The following is a 25,441-nucleotide window of genomic DNA, read 5'->3' as shown; positions in this document are numbered from 1 at the left end:
AGGTGTTAAGAAATTGAATAAAAAACTGGTTCTATATTCAACAATTCCTTTGTAAGCAACTTCAATGGGGCTCAGTGAGTCAAAATGTCACTCCTACCAACAAAGACATCACCCATGCTAAAATTAGGTACGCTACTTTTTCTGTACAAGGCCCAGACTCTGGAATCAGCTCCCTGGATCAGTTTAAGACTGAGCTTTAAAGTTACCATTTTATGGAGGCATTTCAATGCCTTCTGCCGCTCTGTCAGTAGGCATAGGCATCATGGGATTCTGAATATGCTCTTCCCCACCTACTTTCCTATCATGATTTAGTAGCCCCCCCCCCCCCCCCCCCCAAACAGCCCTTTTTTAAAATCCTGTACGCTTTCGCTGACTTATTCTTCTCCTTATATCCATTTAGTCTATAAGCTGCTTAGTGGGCATTTGCTGAAGGGCAGGATAGCAAATTATAAATAAATTGAAACTACAATAGCTGGAGTATAAGAGCCAAAGTTTCTTCCCCTTACTCTATGGTATGATGGCCAGGGAAGCAGGAGACAAAAATAAAAAATTCAAACAGAGCTGGGGTTTATACCAGTTTCCCTCCAAAAGGGGTCTTATCCTACGTTTACTTCATGTGGTCAGGAGATCTCTCCCTTCTTTCTGGGAGCTGCAAAGGGTATTCACAATTCAAAGTCAGATATTTTAGTAGAGCCACTAGAGGTCTCTGCTATCCTCACAATGCAGAACCTTAGATGTCTCTATATGTGTTTTGTGCTATTTAAAGTTGATGGGTTGCTATACTGGCACTTATCATAGAACCCTGGAAGAGCTTTTTCCCAGAAATTCAAGTCTTGGGATCCTTACCAGGTGGGACACTCGAGTGTTCCTAGCAACAATTAGCTGTTTTCAAAACTGACTCCACAACTACCAAGTAGTATCATCCGCAAAAAAGGCAAATTTTTCCTTCTAACCCTTCAGCAATGTCACTCACAAATATTTTGAATAGAATTGGCCCCAGTACCAATCCCTGAGGAACGCCACTACTTACATTTCTATCCTCTGAGTTGACTCCATTTACCACCACCCTCTGCCACCTGTCAGTCAACCAGTTCCCAATCCAGCTCATGGCCTAACTTTAGCCTGCTGAGTTTATGAGCCTCCTATGAGGGACTGTGTCAAAGGCCTTACTGAAATCCGAGTAGACTACATACAGTGCATGTCCACTATCCAATACTGTGGTCAACTAGTAAAAAATTGATCAGATTCGTTTGGCACTATTTTCCTTTGGTGAAACCATGTTTCCTCGATCTTGTAACCCACTGGATTCTAGGAAACTCACTGTCCTTCTCTTCAACAGTGCCTCCATTACCTTTCCAACCAGTGAAGTAAGGCTTACTGGCCTATCATTTCCCACTTTTTCTCTATCTCCACTTTTGTGAAGGACTACATCCACTCTTCTGCAATCCGACGGAACTGTCCCCCATCTCCAAGGATTTATTAAAAAAAATCTTTAAGAGGACCCGCCAGAACCTCTGAGCTCTCTCAAGATTCTGGGATGGATCCCATCCATCCCCATGGTTTTGTCCACTTTCAGATAGGAAACTGTGGAAACCAGGGTGAGAGACTGTGGAGACTGGGGAAGAGGTGATGGAGGGGCAATAGGAAGCTGGGTAGTGGTAAGAGAAAAAAGATTGGATGCCAGTAGAGGTTGAAGGACCTAGGGCTGGTGAGGGGATGAGGAAGGGAGATAATGGAGGGGATGAATACAGAGGATGATAGCAGAGAACTAGGGAGTGGGTGGTGGGGAGAATAGGAAGTTGAGAGAGGACAAAGAAACAGGGCACAGTGGGAGGCTGAAGACCAGAGAGGAAAGGGTTAAAACCTAACCATATCCAAGATCAATAGCAGTTCTGCTTGTTCTCTTTTCTCAGTAGTAGATGTACTGGTAATTTGAGCCTGGTGTAATATTTACAGTGATGTCTTAATAGTTAGGGTTGCTGCAGTTTAATCCTTGAAAGTTAGTGCTGATAGACTAAGTTTGTTATATAGGTTCTATTGTCTCTATGCAAGGTTTTGTGTTATTTTGCAAAGTGATTGGTATCAGGATGAAAGTTTTACTGTTCCTCAGTTGACAACACAATTTGAATGGTTTTTTTTTGTATGATAAGTTGTAAGAGGAAATAGCCACAGATGGGGGAATGCAGAGTGTGTGTTACAAAACTGGAACTGCAGGTTTTATATTGAGATTCTCTCTAATCCTGTACAGAATTCAGACTTTACACCCACACAGACTAATTAGTTGAATGATGCTATCAGTTATAATGGCAATATTAATGAAAGGCGGACCATGGCTGGAGCGTTTCATTATGCACAGAAGGTCCTTGGAACTTTTCTTGTATTGTCTTTTATAACTGATTTAAAGGCAGGAGAGGGGTTGTAATGTGGTGGGCATGAAGTGTGGAAATGTCAATGATACCCCTTCCCCATCACCATCTAAAATTCCTTTTGTTAAGAGAGACAACCGGCCTTGCTGGTCACTCTGTCCCTACTTTGACTAACAGATCTTCTGGCTCTAGCAGAACTACTGCTCTATGCACCCCCCTCCCCTCACAACTTAAAAAAAAAAAATAGTAGGGGTAGGAGGGAGTACATCTAGTAGCGCTATAGAAATGATAAGTAGTAGTAGTAGAAGTATCTGCCCTAGGTGCAGAAAAAGCGAAGATACATACCTGTAGCAGGTGTTCTCCGAGGACAGCAGGCTGATAGTTCTCACTGATGGGTCGACGTCGACCCATCAGTGAGAACGAGCAGCCTGCTTGTCCTCGGAGAAAGCTGGTGCTACTTCTGATATGCAAAGATTCAGTTCCATAACTGACAATAACCATAACTAGCAGAAACAGTTAGACAGTGAAAAGGGCTGGGGACAAAGTAACTGAAGCCTGTGAGGTAATGATTGTGCAGAACATGCATACATGCACAGAATACCGCAGTATTTCTGAGCTCAGAAAGAGCTATCCCTACATCAGAACTGACATCACCCACCTGTGTGGCCAGTTCATCCTGCTTATAAATAGGGATGTGTTGTCCTTTGCAATGACACAGGAAATGTCAATGACAAATCCTATGCCATTGAACGTTGTTAAAATCTGAAAATAACCAGAAAAAAATACAAAAATTCATGCATCCTTTTTCCAAATGGTCTGCCCTCTTTCAAAAGAGTGCACACTCAATGACATTGCTCCCAAGACAAAAGAAATGACCAATGAAAAGAATCAAAATAAACATTCTCAGATACAACACAGAAATGAAACTTTTCTGGCAACCCATCCCTATTTGTAAATGGAGAACAGAAGTTCCACTGCCAGTCTAACTATCCACATCCTCTGCAGTATGGAACTATATATGCTCTCCTCCCCAGCAACTTTTCCTATTTTCAAAGACCAACTGAACAAGGTTTTAAGGTGTTCTGTTGTCACTTTTGATTGTGCTAGTGAAGGAGGGTTTTCAGCATGACCCTGTCCTCCAGGACCTATTTGAAGTATCCCAACATCTACAGTTTGTTTTTCACTCCATCTCATGTTCCATCTCAGAGGACAAGTTTGTTCTCCCCTTCCTCTCCGGGGTCTGTCACATTCACACTCAATTCACCTATCACTTCCCCAGCTTTCCTTCCCCCAGACATTTACTCATTATCAACCCCATCCCCCAATCCCCTTTTTCATTATTCCCTTCCCATATCTCCTCTCTGCCTCTTTCCTTTTCTCAGTTCTCTGGCAATGGCAGTAATGAAGAGAGTTAAATTTCATGTTTACTGCCCCCACCCCCTCCACTATGTGTACTTCTCCTGCATCAAGAAGTGCCAAGAGGTGGAAGAGACGCCTGGGCTGCTGCAAGGACAGAAAGCACAGCATTTTTATGTTTTGATTTGTTTTAGTATTCTCACACTGCCACTATTGTTCCATGATTTCTACCTCCCAACTCTTCCTCTTCTTCAGGCCCAAGTGGCGGCAGAGTTGGCTGGATAGATTGGATTCCACTGGCAGCACAATCACTCCTCATCTACCAGCAAGTCTCTTCCCCTCTACAGGGAAAGGTACAGTTTTGTAAGGTGCACCTTTGCATATCTCAATATTTTATCTACTTTCTTGTTTGCTATTATATTAAGTTATTTCCTCCTCTGTAAAAAAATAAAAAAAATTATGATCATTTCACAGTCATTGTGCTCCAGCAGATAAATCATGCTTTCAATTGTAAACTGACCTGAGGGGCTTCTCAACCTTTATGCAACTGAATAAGCTAAATGTTTCAACAAATCAAACAGTACTATTGTTTCCTCTGCATTCTATATCTTTTTCCCCAATTCCTTTAGAGCGTAAAATGGATATCCCCCTTTTCCGCTTATTCTAAACAAAAACTTCCTGAAGTCCCCCTTTCAGAAGTTTGTCCCACACTCACATTTCATTGTATCAGTAAGAGGCCAGCATGGGGTTCTGATAAAGGTCAGCTCAGCATCACTAATGGCTAACCCTCAATACAGAAACAGAGATAATGATGGTAAAGAGAACTAGGCTTGTTTAGTTTGTGTCCTTACTTGGTCCAATACCAATGACTGTTCTAGATCCCTAGCTGAGCACTACATTAGCACAGTAGACATACACCCCTTATTCTGTAACAGTTGCACAAATTTAATCATGTGATGCCCATTATAAAATACTAGCATTTAAGTACTTTAGTGGTGGTTATGGAGATGTGGTTCATGAAGACATATGACTAGGATAGTTATACCAGGCTATATGCTATTCAGGAAGGACAGGGTATGAAAAATGGGTGGAGGAGTGGCATTACATGTTTATACTAATATCAAAGTGATAGAAATGCAGAGTTACAGGGTAAGGAAGAAGCACTGTGGGTTAATCTGGAAAAAGGGAATGAAAAATATATTTTGTGATAGAGTCACATTCAGGATAGTTGGGTTAAGGCAGTTTTAGTCTGAAATACAAGTCCCAGAAGGCATTGCAGGCAAGGAGCCAGGGGATGAGATGAAGAACCTGGACTGGACTCCTAGCTGCAATAGGGGAAGACATGGGTGTAAGCTGGCAGGATGTGTAGATGGGCTGCCACTAGGGGGAAAGAGAGATAGGAAACCCTGTGTGCAGGAGCTCATCATTAGTCTAATGCTCAACTCAGCTGGTATGGGTGTGGGGGAAGCTAATGGAAGGAGAATGATTGGTTGTGAGAGCAGAAGCCAGGGATTGATTAGGCAGGTGGGAAGGAGTCCCATAAGAAAGAGAGAAGCAGTTGCAGGCTGAAAACCCTTGGGTAAGAGAGGTCTCTAAAGTACTGAAGCAGGCTGAAATCCCTTGGGTGTGAGAAAGTCCCAAAAGTATTTGCAGGCTGAAAATCCTTGGGTAAGGGAGGTCCCTAAAGTATTGAATTTACCAGTGAAGCTGATGCAGGGTGAAATCCCTTGGGTATGAGGAGTACCTAAAGTATTGAACTCTTCTGAAGGTAAAGAGAGTAGAAGGTAAAAACTGCTGCTTTGTGATTTAACTGTGATGATGAATTGAATGAACTGCTTCTATTTGGAATTGAACTACTGCTTATTGTGCAATGGATAAAGAGCCCAGACTGCAGCTGACTGTGAGCCTGTATTGGATCCTGGTATGTGCTGATAACCTACTGCTTAAAGGGGACTATTTGCCACACACTTTCAGGTGGCATACATGTGCTTAAGACTGAAGGTGAATGCTGCTGTTGGAACTGTGTATCAGGTCTACTAGAAATCTGCATGGAATAAATGTCTTAAGATTGAAGTTGCTGGTGGATATTTATTTCTTGACTGTACCGGGAGCCTGTGGCTGGAGGAGATTGCTCTATCCTTGGCTGCACTTAGAGGTACCTGGTTACAATTTACATTGGTGTGATATGCAGGCCTCCTATACAGGCAGATGAAATGGACAGATATTTAATTGAAAGCATTCATAAGATATTTATGAAAGGAGAAATACTACTTAATAGGTGATTTCAATATGCCAGATATTGCCTGGTTCATTCCTGGGGTTGTCTAGCAGTAAGTAATGGAACTCACATGAAATGGGGTCACACTAAACAAACAGGGAGAATGCTTATGATGTTACAGTGAGTGATCATTGGATGGTGTGGTTCAATATTAAGATATACGTAGAGAGAGTTTATTCAAACAAAATGGAATGGCACAAGCCATTTCCTTCACAAAAGAGGGAAATGAAAGGCTCTCGGAGGAGATTTTCTCCTTTCAAGCGTAGGGAAGGGTTAAGAAGGGATGCCATAGGACTCATCCTCCGAAAAGTACCTTAGATCCTCCTCTAACTCCCATGAGCGTTCTTCATCGGTGTCAGACAGCAACTCCTTGTGGGAGGTCTGAGACTGAGCCTGCCTTGACTTAGAGGAGCCATGCCCTCGAGAGGGGCGTCAACGAGTCGGCTCCCACCTCAACTCTGGCAAGGCTTCCTCCACTGATGTCGAGGGGGGAGTACTGGCTTGGGTGGCAGTCGACACCGGAGCCACACGCGACACCTGCATCGGAGGCCATAGCGCAGGCTGAGGGCTAAGTGGGGCCGCAATAGGAGGCAGGGTAAGCACAAGCACCCACAATGCCGATGTACACCACTGCAAGAGGCCATCCAGCAGCTCAGTAAGCAAGATCCAGATACACTCATCAAGGGCCAACACCAGGAAAAGCTGTGGTGCTGGCTCCGAGACAGGTTGTAGAACTTATGGGGCTGAGACTGGAGGTTGGTCCTGGCTGCTAGGAGACCGACGTATCAGCACCTCCTGGATAGAGGGGGGAGCAATCCACCCAGCGCTGACGCTTCTCAGGTGTTGAATCTCTCAATATCCCAGAACTCCTGGTACAGTGAATCGAGGATGACCGATGCTGATGCTTCTTGGCCTTCGCCTGAAGCTTGGCATCGAGACTCCTCGATGTCGACAAGAACGAGGTTGAATCCTCATGTTGCCTCAGGGTTGACGTTGGATGTTCCCAGGGGCCCTGCCCAGCATCGAGACAGGTGAAGACCTACTCAACGCACCACTAATCCCAGTGTCCACGTGTCTCATAGCAGCTATGCGGACTGATATTCCCAATGTCAGTGCACCCTCGATGTTGATGCCAACACTGCCGACCTTGATGTCGAGGAATCAGACCTGGCTCCAAAATATTTCTCACGATGAGCTTCTCTGGACACCTGGGTCCTCTTCTTCAAGCGAAGACAGAGGACACAATTATAGCAGGGCTATTGTTGGGTCCTAAACACAGAAAACATCAGGAATGGGTGCCTTTGCCAGAGATGGTCCGATTGCACCGGGTACAGCGCTTGTCACTGGGAACTTTCATGGACATGGAAGGAAAACCTTCTGCAGCTAAATCAAACAAATCGATGGTGCCTGAAAAAGGGGCAAGGCATCAGAAAAAGAAAGGGAAAACCAGGCCAAAGTCAAGGCCTAAAAGCAGCCTAATGATGATGGAAAATAAAACTGAAAACTTGGAAAAAAAAAACTAAGATAATACGGGAAAAAATGAATGGGAACACTGAAAAATAATGCCAAAAAAATGCTGAAAGGCACTAAAGAAGCTCTTTCCAGACCGAGCAGTGTGACAAGACAGCAGAAAAAACTCTCCTCACCACGGTAGAAAAATAACTACGGTAACCGCGAGCGCTCATGGTGGGTGGGAAGGCACTCTGAGCATGCGGGGTGGAGCGTGTCTCGCACTCCATAAAGCTCTTGTAAAGCTTGTCATAAACTCTGGACCAGGCAACACGGGACCACCTACTTGTCCTTGGATGCAGCTGGTCCAGAAGGCAGCTACTAACATGATCAGTGGTCTTCATCATAAAGTGTATGGAGACAGACTTAAATCCTCAATATGTATATATTTTGGGGAAAAGGCAGAAAAAGAGATAAGATACAAACATTTAAATATCTCTGTGGCATAAATGCACAGGAGGATAGTCTCCGTCAATCAAAAAGAAAACTCTAGTATGAGGGGACAGGATGAAGTTAAAAGGGGACAGATTCAGGAGTAAATCTAAGGCAATATTTCTTTACAGAAAGGCTGGTAGATGCATGAAACAACCTTCTAATGGAAGTAGTGGAGATGAAGACTATCTGAATTCAAGGAAGTGTGGAACAAGCCCTAAGATCTCTTAAAAGACAGGAAGAGATAGATGATATGGATAGGCCATATGATCTTTATTTGCCATCATTTTCTAGGTTTCTAAATAAACTGCAGTAGTGCGCTTAACTGCTATTCTGTAATTACATGGCATTCATGGTGAAAGGACATGGGCATTTCATAAGCAGGGCCAGAATTTAAGCATATGACTTACAGAATACTATAAATTATCCCCCCGGATTCTATATATTGTGCTGAGATTTCTGCATGGAAATCAAAGTGTATTCCATAACAATGCGCATAACCTAATTGGTTAACAAGCCAATCAGCGCTGATAATTGCCAATTAAGCAACTGACACTAATTGGCATTAATTAGAATTTATGTGCAGAACTGTCTAAGCGTATTCTACAACGTACTGCGTGTAAATTCTAAGTTGCATAGTTGAAAAGTGGGTCATGGGAGTTTCTAGAATCTGTGTGCATTGTTATAGAATACACCCGGTCTGTGCCTAATTTAGGCGTCGGCATTTACACCAGGTTTTACTTGGTGTAACTGCCTGTGACTAAATTTAGTCACGTGGACTGGCGCTCGGGTGTATTCTATAAACTGTGCAGAAATTTAGGCTTATTCTATATAGTATGCCTAAATTAAAGCATACTTTATAGGATGAGCTTGGACAAATTTCATTTTGGTGCTGAATTTTTAGGTGTGATATATAGAATCTAGTCCTATGCACAGGCACTAACATCTACGCCAACTACTGACCTGGTGTAAATGTTAGAACCTAAATGTAGACACATTGATGCCGATTTACGCTAATCTTCTAAAATGATAATTATGCACATAAGTGCAGTTATAGAATAGGTGCACTATCCATTTAATTTTGGAGCCTAAATTGTGGTGCCCAGTCATAGAATTGCCCCCACAGTATATCCTTATACAATTTTCATGTTCTTATCCCTACATATACAATTTAAAATGTATTAAAATAGAATAAAATAAAGGAGTTTTAAAGAACTTATGAAGTTTACTTTCAGACGAGGCTTACTATGTATAAAACTCTCTTCCCCAACGAAACTCAGGAGCTTTCACTTTACATTTTTTGAATGCCAAGGGAAAAAATGTACCAACTATAAACTAATTTTTGAAATTTCTGGGGTTTCTAACATGCCCTTCTAGAGTTCAGGGAATCAGAACTATGCTTTGAGAGCTATCTCCAGTTTACCTGAAGTGCAATATATTTGGCACTCTTCCCAAGCCACAGTCTGGACAGGTTTGCTGCACCCAACACTTGAAAATCTGGGAAGGCCTGGCTTTTATTCACTCTTTCAAACAGGTTACAGTATTGTCTTAACAGACTTATAATTAAGCTAATCCATCTCATCTAAATTACCTTCCAGTCGTAAACAAATAGCTGATTTTCTTAACCACAACATTTCTGAATACTGTAAATAATCATGCCTGTATCTTTACCGTAAATACATCTCAAACATTCTCTATTTTGTTTTTCTAGTGTAGTCCTAAATCATTCTACAAACTGACCACTGGAGATAAAACTGTCAGCCTTTGCTCTAAAATATCTCTCTTGCGGCTTACTCCCATGGAATTATAAACACATTTCAGTTCTGAAAATTCATTTTTAAACATCTGTACCACTAAACTTCTGTCCTCCAAAAGGAAAAAGCTGTCACAACTAACCTTGTCACAGTCTGTTGGCATATGAGAATCCATACAGGAAAAAAATAGTCTGAATTTCATACGCTCTACAAGCTGTCACAACTAACCTTGGGCCTCTTATCAAGCCATGCTAGCAGCTCTCGGTGTGGTAATGTCGACAAAGCCCATTCACTTTGAATGGGCTCCGTCAGCATTGCCACGTGGGAACCGCAAGTGTGGCCCCTTGTGACAGTTTGTTGACATATAAGAATCCATACAGGAAAAAAGAAGTATGAATTTCATATGTTCCATACTTATTTCCTCCATGACAGTATGTTCATCTAAGAACAGACATTACAAAAAATGGCAAACAAACCTGGAATCTTTAGCTTTTCTACAAATAAATTGATGGACATATAGCTCAAAATGCCAGTCCCAAATCCATGAGAATTTTTACATTCAAAAAGTGCAGCTGGATAATGTAAAACTCAGAATTCTGAGAAAATAGAGTTTTCATCTTAACTGGATGGTAACTCATAGTAAAGACACCATCTGGGAGATCAGCTCCCCCTGAAGAACTGGCAATGTAACAGAATGGTGTAGGTTAAATTAGCCACTACTTAAAATAGGGCTGGGCAAACGTTCTGCCTCACACTGCTGAATGTGCATAATTTCATTGCCTTCGTATTTATAGTACCAGTGTGTATTCTAGCTAGCAGTCATTTCCTACTAGGTTGTAGTTCTTGTGTTTTGTAGGTCACTCCTGGGTCTTCCTTCTGGCCCTAGTCAAATGCTTTACCCCTACTGGCTAATTTCTCAGCCCTCCAGCCTAGGGGTTCTTAATTATTTTGTGCCTTGGACCCTTTTGAGAGTCTGGTTAAGCCTATGGACACAATCTCAGAAAAATGTATTTAAATGATTAACAAAAAGTATGCAGATTTAGGTTGTATTACAAAAGAAAACAATTATGCTCAAATACAATTATCAAAATATTTAAAAAATAACATGTGTTGAACATTATCAGTTACCTAATGTATTATGGTTTTGCATATTTAAGGTATAATAATTTTAGTGAAATTCATTGAAGTTACCAAACATTTTTGGAGTCTAAAGGCCAAAAATTACTTTGTTGCCTGCATTCACTATTGAATGAAAAGCTACATTTCAATTAGAGATTAGAGGCTATAAAAGATGTAATTTTTTCCTCATCCATGTTCAGACCTCTTGAAATCTATCCATGACCCCAGGTTAAGAAGCCCTGATCTAGTCTCTTAGTCTTGCCCTGCACCCCCCTCCCCCACCCGCTAGAAGGCAGCTTCATCTTGGCTCATTGTAAGCAGCTCCAGCTCTGTCCCTCTCCTCCAAGTGAAAAAGTACTTTCTTTTTTACTGGCACCCACAGCCCCTGCAGTCTCTGTAGTTCCTAATAACTTCAGCATCTACAACAGACACAGCAACAAACTCAAAAGATGTGGGGAAATTTATTACTGGAAGGCAGCAAAATCACCATAACAATATGCCTCCCAGTTATTAAGCTGAGAGACAACCAAATTACATGGACCAACAAACCCGCAGCTCAACTGTATGTAAGCATAGCACCGAATTTGTCCATATTGTAAAATAGTATATATATGTTTTTAATTTATCAAAAAAACTTTTGATCTTAACTGTTAAGTTTATACACCCGGATTCTATATGACGCCTGGATTCGTATTCCCAAATCTGTGTGCACGCCCAAGATGCATGAACAAATTAATTGCTTAACAAGCCCTTAACTATAAATAATTGGGTGCTGACAACCAATTACTGAAGTTAATTAGCACTCATTAAAATAGCACCTAACTCTAATTTTCCAAGTTTATGCACGTCAGGGGCACTTTGAAAAGTTACATGCGTGGTGACAGAATAGTGCCTCAGTGTGCTTAACTTGAGCGCCAGCATTTACACCAGGTTGCAGGGGAAAGTCTAGTGCCCAAAGTTAGGCGAGGGAATTGGTGCTATGCACGGTTCTATAAACGATGCATGCCCTTTATAGAATCACGCTTAGCACCGTTTTTTTTCTGGCATCTAATTCTGAGCGCCATTTATAGAATTTCCTCCATAATGCACGGAGGAGTGGCCTAGTGGTTAGGGTGGTGGACTTTGGTCCTGGGGAACTGAGGAACTGAGTTCGATTCCCACTTCAGGCACAGGCAGCTCCTTGTGACTCTGGGCAAGTCACTTAACCCTCCATTGTCCCATGTAAGCCGCATTGAGCCTGCCATGAGTGGGAAAGCGCGGGGTACAAATGTAACAAATAAATAAATAAATGTGTTAAAGTCCAAACAAATAAAAGATTTTGACATGATCTATGTTTCACAATCAGCTTCCTCGGGGAACTTTATTGTATATTCCAACAGCAAATAAATCTAAGTCTCTCAAACACGTCTTCTGTTATCACTTTTCCAAGCATGCCAAACATGACAGCGATGAACTCTGCAGCAGACCTAGAAATTATATTCTGATTCCATCATCTATCCCCCAGTGCTTCAGATTGCATGCAGTAGAATGTTTGTACGTTTGGGAAGCTCGCCAGGTGCCCTTGGCCTGGATTGGCCGCTGTCGTGGACAGGATGCTGGGCTCGATGGACCCTTGGTCTTTTCGCAGTGTGGCATTACTTATGTACTTATGTACAGTAAGCTCTTCTGCTTTTACTTTTGGCAATGAACTGTTGGAATTTCAGAAAGTGAGCCTCCATTGTGGATGTGGGGCTGGTTTACCTGACTATTTACCCACGAAATACACTCTATGAGAATGGTACAGCAAACATTTTTCAAACTGAGCAACCCAATGCAATATAAAGCAAAGATAGTTACCTGTAGCAGCTATTCTCCAAGGACAGCAGGCTGATTATTCTCACACATGGGTCAACGACCTGCGACGGCCCGGGAATTGGCATAAAAACATAGCAAAAAATAACAGTTTGATAAGAGTCTTCTGACACATGTGCAGCACCGCACCACACATGGACTGACTTCCCACCCGCTGCGCGACCGCGCTCGTCAATTAAGTCCCAAAGCATAAAGAAACAACTCCAAGGGGAGGTGGGCAGGATTGTGAGAATAATCAGCCTGCTGTCCTCGGAGAATACCTGCTACAGGTAAGTATCTGAGGACAAGAAGGCTGAATTATTCTCACACATGGGGTATCCCTAGCATCCAGGCTCACCCAAAACAATAAACACTGGTTAATTGGGCCTCGCAACAGTGAGGACAAAACGTAGATTAACCTAAAACTATATACAACTAACTGAGTGCAGCCTGGAACAGAATAAAACAGGCCTAGGCGGGTGGAGTTGGATTCTAAACCCAAAACAGATTCTGCTGAACCGACTGCCCAAACCGACTGTTGCGTCGGGTATCCTGCTGAAGGCAGTAGTGTTATGTGAATGTGTGGACTGAAGACCACGTTGCAGCTTTGCAAATCTCTTCAATGGAGGCTGACTTCAAGTGAGCCACCGACGCAGCCATGGCTGTGACATTATGGGTCATGACATGGCACTCCGGAGTCAGCCTAGCTTGAGAATAAGCGAAGGATATGCAATCTGCTAGCCAACTGGATGTGCGTTTTCCGATGGTGACTCCCCTCCTGTTGGGATCAAAAGCAACAAACAACTGGGCAGACTGTCTGAAGGGCTTCGTCCGCTCCAAGTAAAAGGCCAATGCTGTCTTGCAGTCCAAGGTGTGCAAGCTGCTTTCGCCAGGGTGAGCATGAGGATGGGAAAAGAATATTGGCAAGACAATCGACTGGTTCAGATGGAACTCCGACACCACCTTCGGCAGGAACTTAGGGTGCGTGCAGAGGACTACTCTATTGTGATGAAATTTAGTATAAGGTGCATCCACTACTAAGGCCTGAAGCTCATTGACCCTACGAGCTGAAGTAACAGCCACCAAGAAAATTACCTTCCAGGTCAAGTACTTCAGATGGCAGGAATTCAGTGACTCAAAAGGAGCTTTCACTAGCTGGGTTAGAATGACATTGAGATCCCATGACACTAGTGGAGGTTTGAAAGGGAGCTTTGATAAAAGCAAATCTCTCATGAAGCGAACAACTAAAGGCTGTCCAGAGATAGACTTACCTTCTACAGCTGATGATACGCACTAATTGCACTAAGGTGAACCCTTACGGAGTTGGTCTTGAGATCAGACTCTGATAAGTGTAGAAGGTATTCAAGCAGGGTCTGTGTAGGACAAGAAAGAGAATCTATGGCCTTGCTGTCACACCAGTCGGCAAACCTCCTTCATTTGAAAGAGTAACACCTCTCAGTGGAATCTTTCCTGGAAGCCAGCAAGACCCGGGAGACACCCTCTGAAAGACCAAAGGAAACAAATTTTAGGCTCTCAATATTGAGAGCCAGAGACTGGAGGTTGGGATGTAAAAGCGACCCCTCGTCCTGGGTGATGAGGGTCGGAAAACACTCCAATCTCCACGGATCTTCTGAGGACAATTCCAGAAGAGGGAACCAAATCTGATGCAGCCAGTAGGGCGCAATCAGGATCAAGGTTCCGTGGTCTTGCTTGAGTTTCAGCAAAGTCTTTCCCATGAGAAAAATAGGAGGATATGCTTACAGAAGGCCTATTCCTCCATCGATGTCAATGGGGAATCGACCTGGGTGGCAGCTGATACCGGAGCCGCAAGCGGCACTAAGCTCGAGGACCTCACCGCAGGTGGAGGACCAGACACAGCTGCAGCAGACGGCACAGTAGGCGCAAGCACCCCCGATGCTGAAGCAGATTGGCGCAGCCGTCCATCCAGAAGCTCTGCAAGCAAGGCCCGTATGTGCTCATTGAGAGTTGCAATCAGAGAAGGCTGTGGGGCCGGTGGAGCAGTCGGTGGCAGAGTCTCCTGAGGTTCGGAAGCAGGAACCGGACTGCTGAGAGGCCAACATATCGACATCTCCTGTATGAAGGGGGAGCGGTCCTACCGGTGCCGACGCTTCTCGGGTGACGAATGTCTCGGCGTCCCGGAGCTCCCGGCACCGTGCGTCAAGGTGGAACGGTGTTGGTAATTTTTAGCCTTCGAACGATGCTCCTCAGTGTCGACAAGGACGACGTCGAATCCCCATGTCGCCTCGGGTTTGGGTCCAATGATGGATGGTCCCGGGGGGCCTGCATAGAAGGAGGCCTTGAGGTAGGTGGTGTTTTAATTTCCCCCTCTTGGACCTCTTTCTGACTCCAGATCACACGGGGGACTAAAGATACCTATTTTACATAACAGGTTCTGCATGGTTTCTCCAACCTCCATTGTCACCCAATCACAAGGAGGTCTGCTCTGGGTTTGCATTAGGGGCTGTAATAGAATTCTAATTCCCATAACTACTGCTTTCTGTCTTCCTGGATCTAGGTATACTCTGTGCCATTTATGTTCCCAGATAATGCTCATTAAAATTCTGTCTAAGTTTCTCCAGAGACTGAGTGTATGTGATCTGCCTTGTAAGCTAAATGTAAGGTAAAGAGAAGATAGTATAAAGACAGAGATAGGTTTAAATAGATAGATACTATTTATTTCTTACCCAAAGACAAGTCTTCAAGTTGGTACAAATACAGACATCAGACTTTAATCAGGTACATTCAGCAGACAGATTCTTGGTACAATCGGACAGAGCTTCGCCGTCTGAGATAAGCGTTGGGGCAGACACCAAAGCTATGGCAGATTGTCCCCTCTTTTATACACAACCTCTCCATAGAAGTCAATGGTGGGAAACCTAGCTCTCAATTTCTGAGATGATACGTTCCCACGCGGGCTTATCAGTATGTTTTGGGAACAAGTTCTTTTTTTCACATCTCATTTCTGAGACACCTGTTCCCTGTTGCAATAGTTTTCACATACTTTTCACACCATCTTAAGAACTCTGTATAACCCTGTATAACCTCTGTTGCCTTTTATACAAAACTCATAGACTCCATTTTGTTCATCTGATTTAAAGTGACAGCTGTACCAGTTTGTGTCAGAACTCATGGTTCAGACCTGCTTTTTACAGATATTTGGCCTAGTCAGTACTTTAGTTATCTTAGGCTTCATAGCCTTGGCCCTCACTATTCCAGTGGTAGACCCAAAGCTAGGCCATATATTAACAGTGGAGACCCACTCGATGCCTCACTGCTCCCATCATGCCGTGGCCTCTCAGTAGCCATGCCTACCTGCACTCCCGATATTGATGCGTCCCTCGATGCCAATGTCAATGCCACTGACCTCAGTTCCGATGCCAATGTCAATGTTGTCGACCTCGATTCCGATGCCAATGTCGAAGGACCGGACCAAGCCCAAAAAATGTTTCTCTCCCTGGGCTTCTCGAGCAAGTTGAGTCCTTTTCTTCATACAAAGACAAAGGACACAACAAGCTGGGCTATGGTCGGGCCCAAGGCACTGGATAGACCAGGAATGGGTATCTGTGCCTGAGATGGTCTGGCTGCACCGAGTACAGCATTTAAAGCCACTTGGAGTCTTCGATAACATGGAAGGAAAGACTGCACCGGCGAAATCAAATGGCTCGACTGTGCTGAGAAAAGAGGCACAAAAAGGGAGAGACACGGCCGCTAAGAAGATAAAGAAAACTTTAACAGGGAAAAACAAACTAAAGAAAATAAGGGGAGAAACTTATTTATTATTTTTTAAAAACAGAATGAAACTAACACAAAAAACAAAGAAAAAATACTTCAAAAATTGAAGAAGGCTCTTTCCCTGGCACACACAGAGGAGCCACAGAAAAAGCTGTTGCTCCTCGCGCAGAAGAAAAGAAACTGATGAGCGTAGCGCGACAGGCAAGAAGTCAGCCCGCAAATGCATGGTGCAGTGCTGCACACGCGCCAGAAAGCTCTAGCAAACTTTTATTTTTTGCTATGTTTTTATGCCAATTCCCAAGCCGACGCAGATCGTTGACCCATGTGTGAGAATAATCCAGCCTGCTTGTGCTCGGAGAATATTCATCCATGTCGCCTAGTAAAGAGCATTAAAAGATAAATATGCCTTTAAGAGCATGCACAACATCTCCACCGCGCATGCATGAGTGCCTTCCCACCCGCCATGAAAGCGCGGGACCAGCAGTACAATAATATAACATGGAATCAACACCAAGGGGAGGTAGAAGGGTATGTGAGAATGAATGGACTCTTGTGCTCTGAGAATACCTGCTACAGGTAAGTATCTTCGCTTTCTCCAAGGACAAGCAGTCCATATTCTCACACGTGGGAATCCCTAGCTACTAGGCTCACCGAAAACAACCACCATTGGTCAATTCAATCTTGAACTACTCTATTGTGATTAAACTTAGTGTAAGATGGATCTGTTACTAGGGTCTGAAGCTCACTGACCCTGCGAGCTGAAGTAACCACCACCAAAAACAAGACCTTCCAGGTCAAGTACTTCAGATGACAGGAATCGAGTGGCTCAAAAGAAGTTTACATCAGCTGAGTGAGCACGATGTTGAGGTCCCATGACACTGGCGGAGGCTTAAGAGGGGGCTTTATCAAAAGCAAACCTCTCATGAAGCAAACAACTAGAAGCTCTCCACCTGGGCAATTTGGTAGTTGTTGCCACCCATGCAAGGCGTAAGCAAGAGACTATCTGAAGAATCCACCGGTCTCAGGTTATAAGAGGCCACCTTTCCTGGAAAAAAACTCAGCCTCCCTCCAACCCGTAGGTCGTCCAGCACAGTTACTTTTACTGCGGCTATGCTCTGCTAGAGCTGATCAGAAGCTTGCCTCCGGCTTTGACTTGTGTGCTAGCTGGGCCTAGGCACACGCTGTTGATGAGAATGAGTATGCTGGGGTTGAGTCTGCTGAGGTTGGTGAGAGGAAGGAGTGTATCTATGCCTTTGAGAGTAGTAGGGATCCCTCTTTGGCTTGACCAAAAACCTCCTGGATTAGGGGGAAGGTACAGAAGATGTCCAGAAGGAGAGAGTGTCAATGTTCTCAGTATGTTTCTTGATGAGGTCTGCGACCTCCTCCACCTTGTCTCCAAAAAGGTTATCTCCCCGGCACATGGCATCTGCCAACCTCTGCTGGACTGCCCATTGGTGCCCCTGGCCAAGAAGAACTTTCTACACGCCTTCTGCTGCTTGACTAACTGATGAAGAGATTCAGCCTGCTCCTGCGGGAGAGAATCTAACAGATCAGACATACTGAGCATCAAGTTCCACAAATAAAGGCTCATGTACAGCTGGTAAGATTGAATATGGGAGATGAGCATAAATGCCTGATATATTTTCCGCCCCAAGAATCCAAGGTTCTAGCTTCTCTGCTAGGGGGCACCGAAGCATAATCTCTAGAACTCCTGGATCTTTTGAGCACAGATTCTACCACCAAGGAATGATAAGGTAAATGGGGCCTATCAAACCTAAGGGAGCTCTGAATTTGGTACACCATGTCTATCTTTTGGGGAGGACAGGGATCGACAGAAGGAACTTCCAGTTCTTCACCTGAACATCCTGAAGGATCTTGTGAAGCAGGATCGTCACAGCCTCTCTAGGAGGGGTCTTGTAGTCCAGGACCTTGAATATCTCAGCTCTGGGGTCATCCTCTGTTTTTAAATGAATTGGAATGGCAGCTACCATTTCCTTGACAAAAGACAGAAAAGGAAAGGCTCTCAGGTGGAGAGCCACCTAACATCCTCCTCAGATAAGTTCCATGGATCCTCATCAGACTCTAATGAGTGCTCCTCCTCAGTGTCAGCAAAGGCCGAGCCTGCCATCATAGAGAGGAACCATGTCCTCTAGAGGGGCACAGAAGTGTCAGCTCCACCCTTGACTCCGGCGAATCTTGCTCCACTGACGTTGAGGGGGTGCCAGCACAGGCAGCCACATATGCTAGTACCATATGCGGCATCAGAGACCTCATTGCAGGCTGAGGGCCTTGCGGGGCAGCAGCAAGAGGCATGGCTGGTGCAAGAACCCCACATGCCGATGCACACTATAGTAAAATAATTGTCAAGTGCTCATGGAGCATGACCTGGATGAGCTCATCAAAAGAGTCCATTGGGAAAGGCTGGAGCATCAGGTCAGACAGGCTGCTTACCTGTCGGATTTGAAACGGTTGCCTGGAGACCCGCGAATTGGCACTTCCTATATGGAAGGAGAGTGGTCCTCCCAGCTCGGGGACCGAATCCCTCGGTGCCCCAGAGCTCCCAGTACCATGCGTCAAGGGGGATCAATGCTGATGATTCTTGTCCTTCGCCGATGCCAGTCAGTGACACTCCTCAGTACCAAGGACAACATCATAGTAACATAGTAACATAGTAGATGACGGCAGAAAAAGACCTGCATGGTCCATCCAGTCTGCCCAAGACAAACTCATATGTGTATACCTTACCTTGAATTTGTACCTGTCCTTTTCAGGGCACAGACCATATAAGTCTGCCCAGCACTATTTCCCGCCTCCCAACCACCAGTCCCGCCTCCCATCACTGGCTCTGGTACAGACCGTATAAGTCTGCCCTCCACTATCCTCGCCTCCCAACCACCACCCCCTCTTCCCCCCACCTGCTCCGCCACCCAATTTCAGCTAAGCTTCTGAGGATCCATTCCTTCTGCACAGGATTCCTCTATGCATATCCCACGCATGTTTGAACTCCGTTACCGTTTTCATCTCCACCACCTCCCGCGGGAGGGCATTCCAAGCGTCTACCACCCTCTCCGTGAAAAAATACTTCCTGACATCTTTCCTGAGTCTGCCCCCCTTCAATCTCATTTCATGTCCTCTCGTTCTACCGCCTTCCCATCTCTGGAAAAGATTCGTTTGCGGATTAATACCTTTCAAATATTTGAACGTCTGTATCATATCACCCCTGTTCCTCCTTTCCTCCAGGGTGTACATGTTCAGGTCAGCAAGCCTCTCTTCATACGTCTTGGAACGTAAATCCCATACCATCCTCGTAGCTTTTCTTTGCACCGCTTCCATTTTTTTAACATCCTTCGCAAGATACGGCCTCCAAAACTGAACACAATACTCCAGGTGGGGCCTCACCAACGTCTTATACAGGGGCATTAAAACCTCCTTTCTTCTGCTGGTCACTCCTCTCTCTATATAGCCTAGCAATCTTCTAGCTACGGCCACCGCCTTGTCGCACTGTTTCGTCGCCTTCAGGTCCTCAGATACTATCACCCCAAGATCCCTCTCCCCGACCGTGCCTATCAGACTCTCCCCGCCTAACACATACGTCTACCTTGGATTTCTACTCCCTAAGTGCATCACTTTGCATTTCTTCACATTGAATTTTAATTGCCAGACCATTCTTCTAGCTTCTTCAGATCTTTTTTCATGGTTTCCACTCCCTCCGGGGTGTCCACTCTGTTGGAAATCTTGGTGTCATCCGCAAAAAGGCAAACTTTACTTTGTAACCCTTCGGCAATGTCACTCACAAATATATTGAACAGAATCGGCCCCAGCACCGATCCCTGAGGCACTCCACTACTCACCTTTCCCTCCTCCGAGCGAACTCCATTCACCACCACCCTCTGGCGTCTGTCCGTCAACAAGTTCCTAATCCAGTTCACCACTTCGGGTCCTATCTTCAGGCCGTCAAGTTTATTTAAGAGCCTCCTGTGGGGAACCGTGTCAAAAGCCTTGCTGAAATCTAAGTAGATGACGTCCATAGCAAGTCCTTGATTTAATTCTCCTGTCACCCAGTCAAAGAATTCAATGAGATTCGTTTGGCACGATTTCCCTTTGGTGAAACCATGTTGTCTCGGATCTTGCAACTTATTGGCTTCCAGGAAATTCACTATCCTTTCCTTCAGCATGGCTTCCATTACTTTTCCAATAACCAAAGTGAGGCTTACCGGCCTGTAGTTTCCAGCTTCTTCCCTATCCCCACTTTTGTGAAGAGGGACCACCTCCACCGTTCTCCAATCCCTCAGAACCTCTCAAGTCTTTAAGAGGACCCGCCAGAACCTCTCTGAGCTCCCTCAGTATTCTGGGGTGGATCCCGTCCGGCCCCATGGCTTTGTCCACCTTTAGCTTTCCAAGTTGTTGATACACACTCTCTTCTGTGACCGGCGCTCTATCCACCTCATTCTCAGGTGTACTTTTGCCAGTCCCACTCGGTCCTTCCCCAGGGTTTTCTTCAGTGAAAACAGAACAAAAGTATCTATTTAGCAAATTGGCTTTTTCTTCATCATTTTCTACATAGCGTTTTGTTGTATCTTTTAGTCTCACAATTCCCTTTATAGTCTTTCTCCTGTCACTAATATACCTGAAGAAGTTTTTGTCTCCCCTCCTTACATTTCTAGCCATTTGTTCTTCCGCTTGCGCCTTCGCCAGACGTACCTCTCTCTTGGCTTCTTTCAGTTTCATCCGGTATTCCTCCCCGTGTTCCTCCTCTTGAGATTTTCTATATTTCAGGAACGCTAACTCTTTAATCTTTATTTTCTCAGCCACTTGCTTTGAGAACCATATTGGTTTCCTTTTTCTCTTGCTTTTATTTACTCTCCTTACATAAAGGTCTGTGGCCCTGTTTATTACTTCTTTTAGCCTGGACCACTGTCCTTCCACTTCTCGTATGTCCTCCCAGCCCATCAGCTCCTTCCTCAGGTATTCTCCCATTTTGTTAAAGTCAGCTCGCTTGAAATCCAGGACTTTGAGTTTAGAGTGGCCGCCATCCACATGAGCCGTTACATCAAAACATCGAATCCTCACGTTGCCTCGGGGTTAGGTCTGATGCTGGTCAGACCCAGGGGACCTGCACAGCAGTCGGCATTGAGGCAGGTGGAGACTCACTTGATGCACACCCACTCCCAGTGTCTGAGACAGGCCTAGCAGCCATAGGAACCAATGTATCTGATGCCGATACTGACGTCAAGGATTCAGTCCGGGCTCCAAAATGTTTCTCACTGAGCCTCTCTGGCCAGTTGAGACCTTTTCTTCATATGAAGGCAAAGAACACAGCTGGAAGGGGTATGATCAGGCCCCAAACACTGAAGACAACAAGAATGAGTGTCTGTGCCAAAGATAGTCCCATTGCACCAAGTACAGTGCTTAAAGTTACTGGGAACATCTGATGACATGGAAGGAAAAACAGCTATGGCCAAATCAAATGGCTCAATGGTGCCAGAAAAAGGGAAAAGCACCAGAAAAAATATAGGGAACAAGTCCCAACCGGAACTCAGGCTTAAGAAGGCCTAAAGAGTGCGAAAAACTAAGAAAACTTAAAAGTGGGGGGAAAATGCCTAAAACAATAAGGAAAAGGAAAAAAAAGGCACAAAATGAAAAAAAAAAAACAGGAGAAAAAAATCTCCCAGGGAAGGAACAACAAACTCGAAAAGAGAATTCATGCACCAGACGATGTGAGGAGTTACAAATCACACATTCTCTCTTCACAGTGGATGAGAAGAGACTGCTAGTCTTGCACTCTCACAGCAGGTAGGAAGGGGAAATTGTGCATGCCCTTAAAGGTATATTTAGCTTTTAATGTTCCACATTGGGCAACGTGGATGTCGTCACCCACATGTGAGAATATGGCCTGTTTTGCTTGTCCTCAGAGTATATTCATCATGGATATACTGAAAACTACAGGCAATCGAAACAATCTGTAGCCAAAATTTGCCGCTCAGTTTTGGCTGAAGCCACCACCCACCCACCCCAACCTCCCTCCCACAGCAGATAGCAAGTCCCCCTAAATTCCCCCTCCCACCACCAGAGAGCATGTCCCCCTGGGGCCCTACCCCTAGTAGACAAGGAGTTCCCCCGGGCTGACCACATGTAGATCCTCCCTGGGCCCTGGTGGTCTAGTTGCTTTTTGGACATGAGCCATCCCGATTTGTTCCTGCCCATCCCAGCTATGCAAGCAAAATGGCTGCTGAGACTGCCTCAGGTGGTCTTGGTTGTCATTTTAAGATTGGAACCAGCAAGGGCAGACACAATCCAGTCGCTCTTGCCCATGCCAGTTCCAATCTCAAATGGCTGCTGCAACCTTTCACGACAGTCTGTCTTACTGGGGGTGTGGCTTGGAAAGGAAGGACGTGCTTTCTGGTGGGGGAGAGACCAGGGGAACGTGCTGTCTGTCATAGTGGAGGGGGATGGCAGGCAATGTCTTCAGGAGGATCTATGTGTGGATGGGGGCAGGGTCCGGGAGGGCTTATTCTAAGGCTAACAGGCTGTGTGTGGGCTTTCATGTTGGCAATTGGGGGGGGGGGGGGGGGAGCAAGCAAGCAGAAAGTGGCCAGGGGGGAAAAGAAGTTTCAGAAACCAAAGTCTGGATTTTGGACAAGTTTTGGCACCGAAGCCATCACCAAAACCCTAATTCAGTCGGCCTTCACTGAAAACCAGGTCTGTCTGTGGCTCACAATGCAATTTGGGACATTATACTAAATCATCAATGTTTCTTTGTCTGTTCCAGTGGTTCCCCACATCATGACAGATTTGATTTTCAAGATAACAAGCAAACTACCCTATTTCTTAGATCAAAGGTTTTCAAATACTGTATGTTTCATAACTAGTCAAATATACACATCTTGAAAACCAGACCTGTTGGAGGTTCTCAGATAAGAGAGATCAGTGGCTCCCAAATTTGTTAAACCTGAGGAATCCCAAAAATATGTTTATTAAAATACAAGAAAAGCTGGGAAACGTAATCAGTAGACATTATTATGGCAACTCCCTCTCCCTCCTACTTCTAGGCCATAGATATGAGTGATCCAAAAGTTAATACAAATTAGAACATTTTGTGAATTTATACAATTTCATGTCATTAAACATGCAACACGTGACTTCCAGGATACAGATAAAACCCAAAGCATGGCAGATATGCAAAATGCACAAACTGCTGTTTGTTTTGTAATTAATTATTACTACTGTTATGAAATGTTTACTCACTGCTCATCTTACTGCTTAGAAACTACAGCTGTTAAAAGAGCTTTCTGTCATAAAATGTGTTGTAAAAAAAACCTCCAAGTTAGTAGAAAACATTATATACAAGAAGAATAGTTTATCAGTCTTCACATATTTCAGACTTAAAAGATGTCTTGAAAAGGGCACATACTACTAAATAGTGGAATGTTATGGGTTGATGCCTCAAGCTTCTCCAAATACACTTAATCAAGACTGATAAACTTAAAAATTTCCAAAGAAATCACATGCCTCTAAAACAATGCAAGTAATGGGCCTTATACTCAAAACAGATGTTGACATGATACAGAACTGGAAATGTCATACACATGCTAGAATTCTGCAGTATTTGTCAGGAAGTATGCCTCCAGTGCCACTGTCTCTCGTTAGTGACCATTCATTCATAGTAAAAATTTGTAGCTTGCCCATCTCAATATTCTAGGTGGATTACAATTTAGATGAAGTAAATGTGAAATACGTGCTAGATAGATACAGTTTCAGTCGGCATGTTCCAGCAGAGAACAAGGAATGTCATGGCCATATACTGAAAAATGAGACCACGGTTACAAGTACAGTAGGGAAGTATGTTAGAAACTCAAGAATTCTTTTCCTCCTCATAAGGTTTCTAGTTCACACTTTCAAGTCCAAATAATATACATGAAAAGAACTGTTTTCCCTCACAAAACAATTTGTAGGGGGGGGGGAGGGAAAGAACATTTAAAGTAAACAAGATTCATGAAAACTCAGTTTCATTCACTGAACTATACATGTTGAACTGTAGACAAAAATGGATCTAATGAATAGCAGCCAGTATACTCCTCTTTCACAAAAACTGAAAGTAACCCACCATCACAAATGTATCGCTATCTTCTTTACCTACCCTTCCAGCTCTCATAAAGGCTCCTATTTGTTAATCTGAATTAATGTTAATGTCCACAGATAAGGCAAGACAATTGTTGATGAGTAGCCTAATGGTTAGAGTCGTCAGTTGAAAACCAATGAAGTCTTGTTCAAATCCCATTGATACTCCCTGTGATCTTGGGCAAGCCACATAACTCTCCATTGCTTCAGGTACAAACTTACTGTAAGTTTTACAATGACAGGAAAATACCTGCTGTACCTGAATGTAATGTAACTCAACTTGAGCTACTGAGAAAGGTGAGAGCTTATGTGATAATATCATGCCTGTTTGTCCTCCGAGAAAGAAAGAAACTGGAGTCACAGGAATTTTAGAGTATCAGAACAGTACTCACTTGGTATGCCATTCAATGTGCTAGCAATTTAATATTTTAAATTCCAAGTAGTCTTGAACTAACAAAGGAATAGTTTACATTAAGGCTGATATAACAAGGAGTGCTAAGATTGTGGCACACTGCATGACTATTTCAGCATACATTTTTTGTGTACTAAAATTACTTCTAGTGCAGGAAAGGTTTCTGTGTACAAAAATGTGCACTAAAAAATGTGCATTGATTTTGGTCCATCTTCAATGCTAATACAGAGAAGTGATTTGCATATACAATTTCAACCAGGAAAGTACATTAAAGGGCCCTTTTACTAAGCTGCATTAAGCAGCTAACATGGAATTTTCTGTGTGGTCTAAAAAGGGAGCATTTACATTAAAAATCCTATGTTAGCTGCCTAACATGAGAATTGACAGAATTTGGGCATGGCATGGGGGTGGTGGTGTGGCTGGCTGTGACAGCTAGCACACGGGTGGATACCACATGGTATCTGTCATGACTGCAAACAGCACAGCTGAACTTACCATCACTTCAAGCAGAAGC

The 25,441-nt window shown here is 44.1% G+C and overlaps 1 protein-coding gene across 2 annotated transcripts in view; it reads right to left on the bottom strand.

The window, feature by feature from the left end:
• SPIDR (scaffold protein involved in DNA repair) overlaps positions 1-25,441 on the bottom strand; it is a 602,511-nt gene that overhangs the window by 402,938 nt on the left and 174,132 nt on the right. The window lies entirely within an intron of this gene.

This window comes from Microcaecilia unicolor, chromosome 1 (assembly GCF_901765095.1).
Source record: "Microcaecilia unicolor chromosome 1, aMicUni1.1, whole genome shotgun sequence".
Taxonomy (NCBI): Eukaryota; Metazoa; Chordata; class Amphibia; order Gymnophiona; family Siphonopidae; genus Microcaecilia; species Microcaecilia unicolor.
The sequence above is the reverse complement of the archived record's forward strand: the minus strand, read 5'-3'. Positions and strand labels throughout refer to the sequence as shown.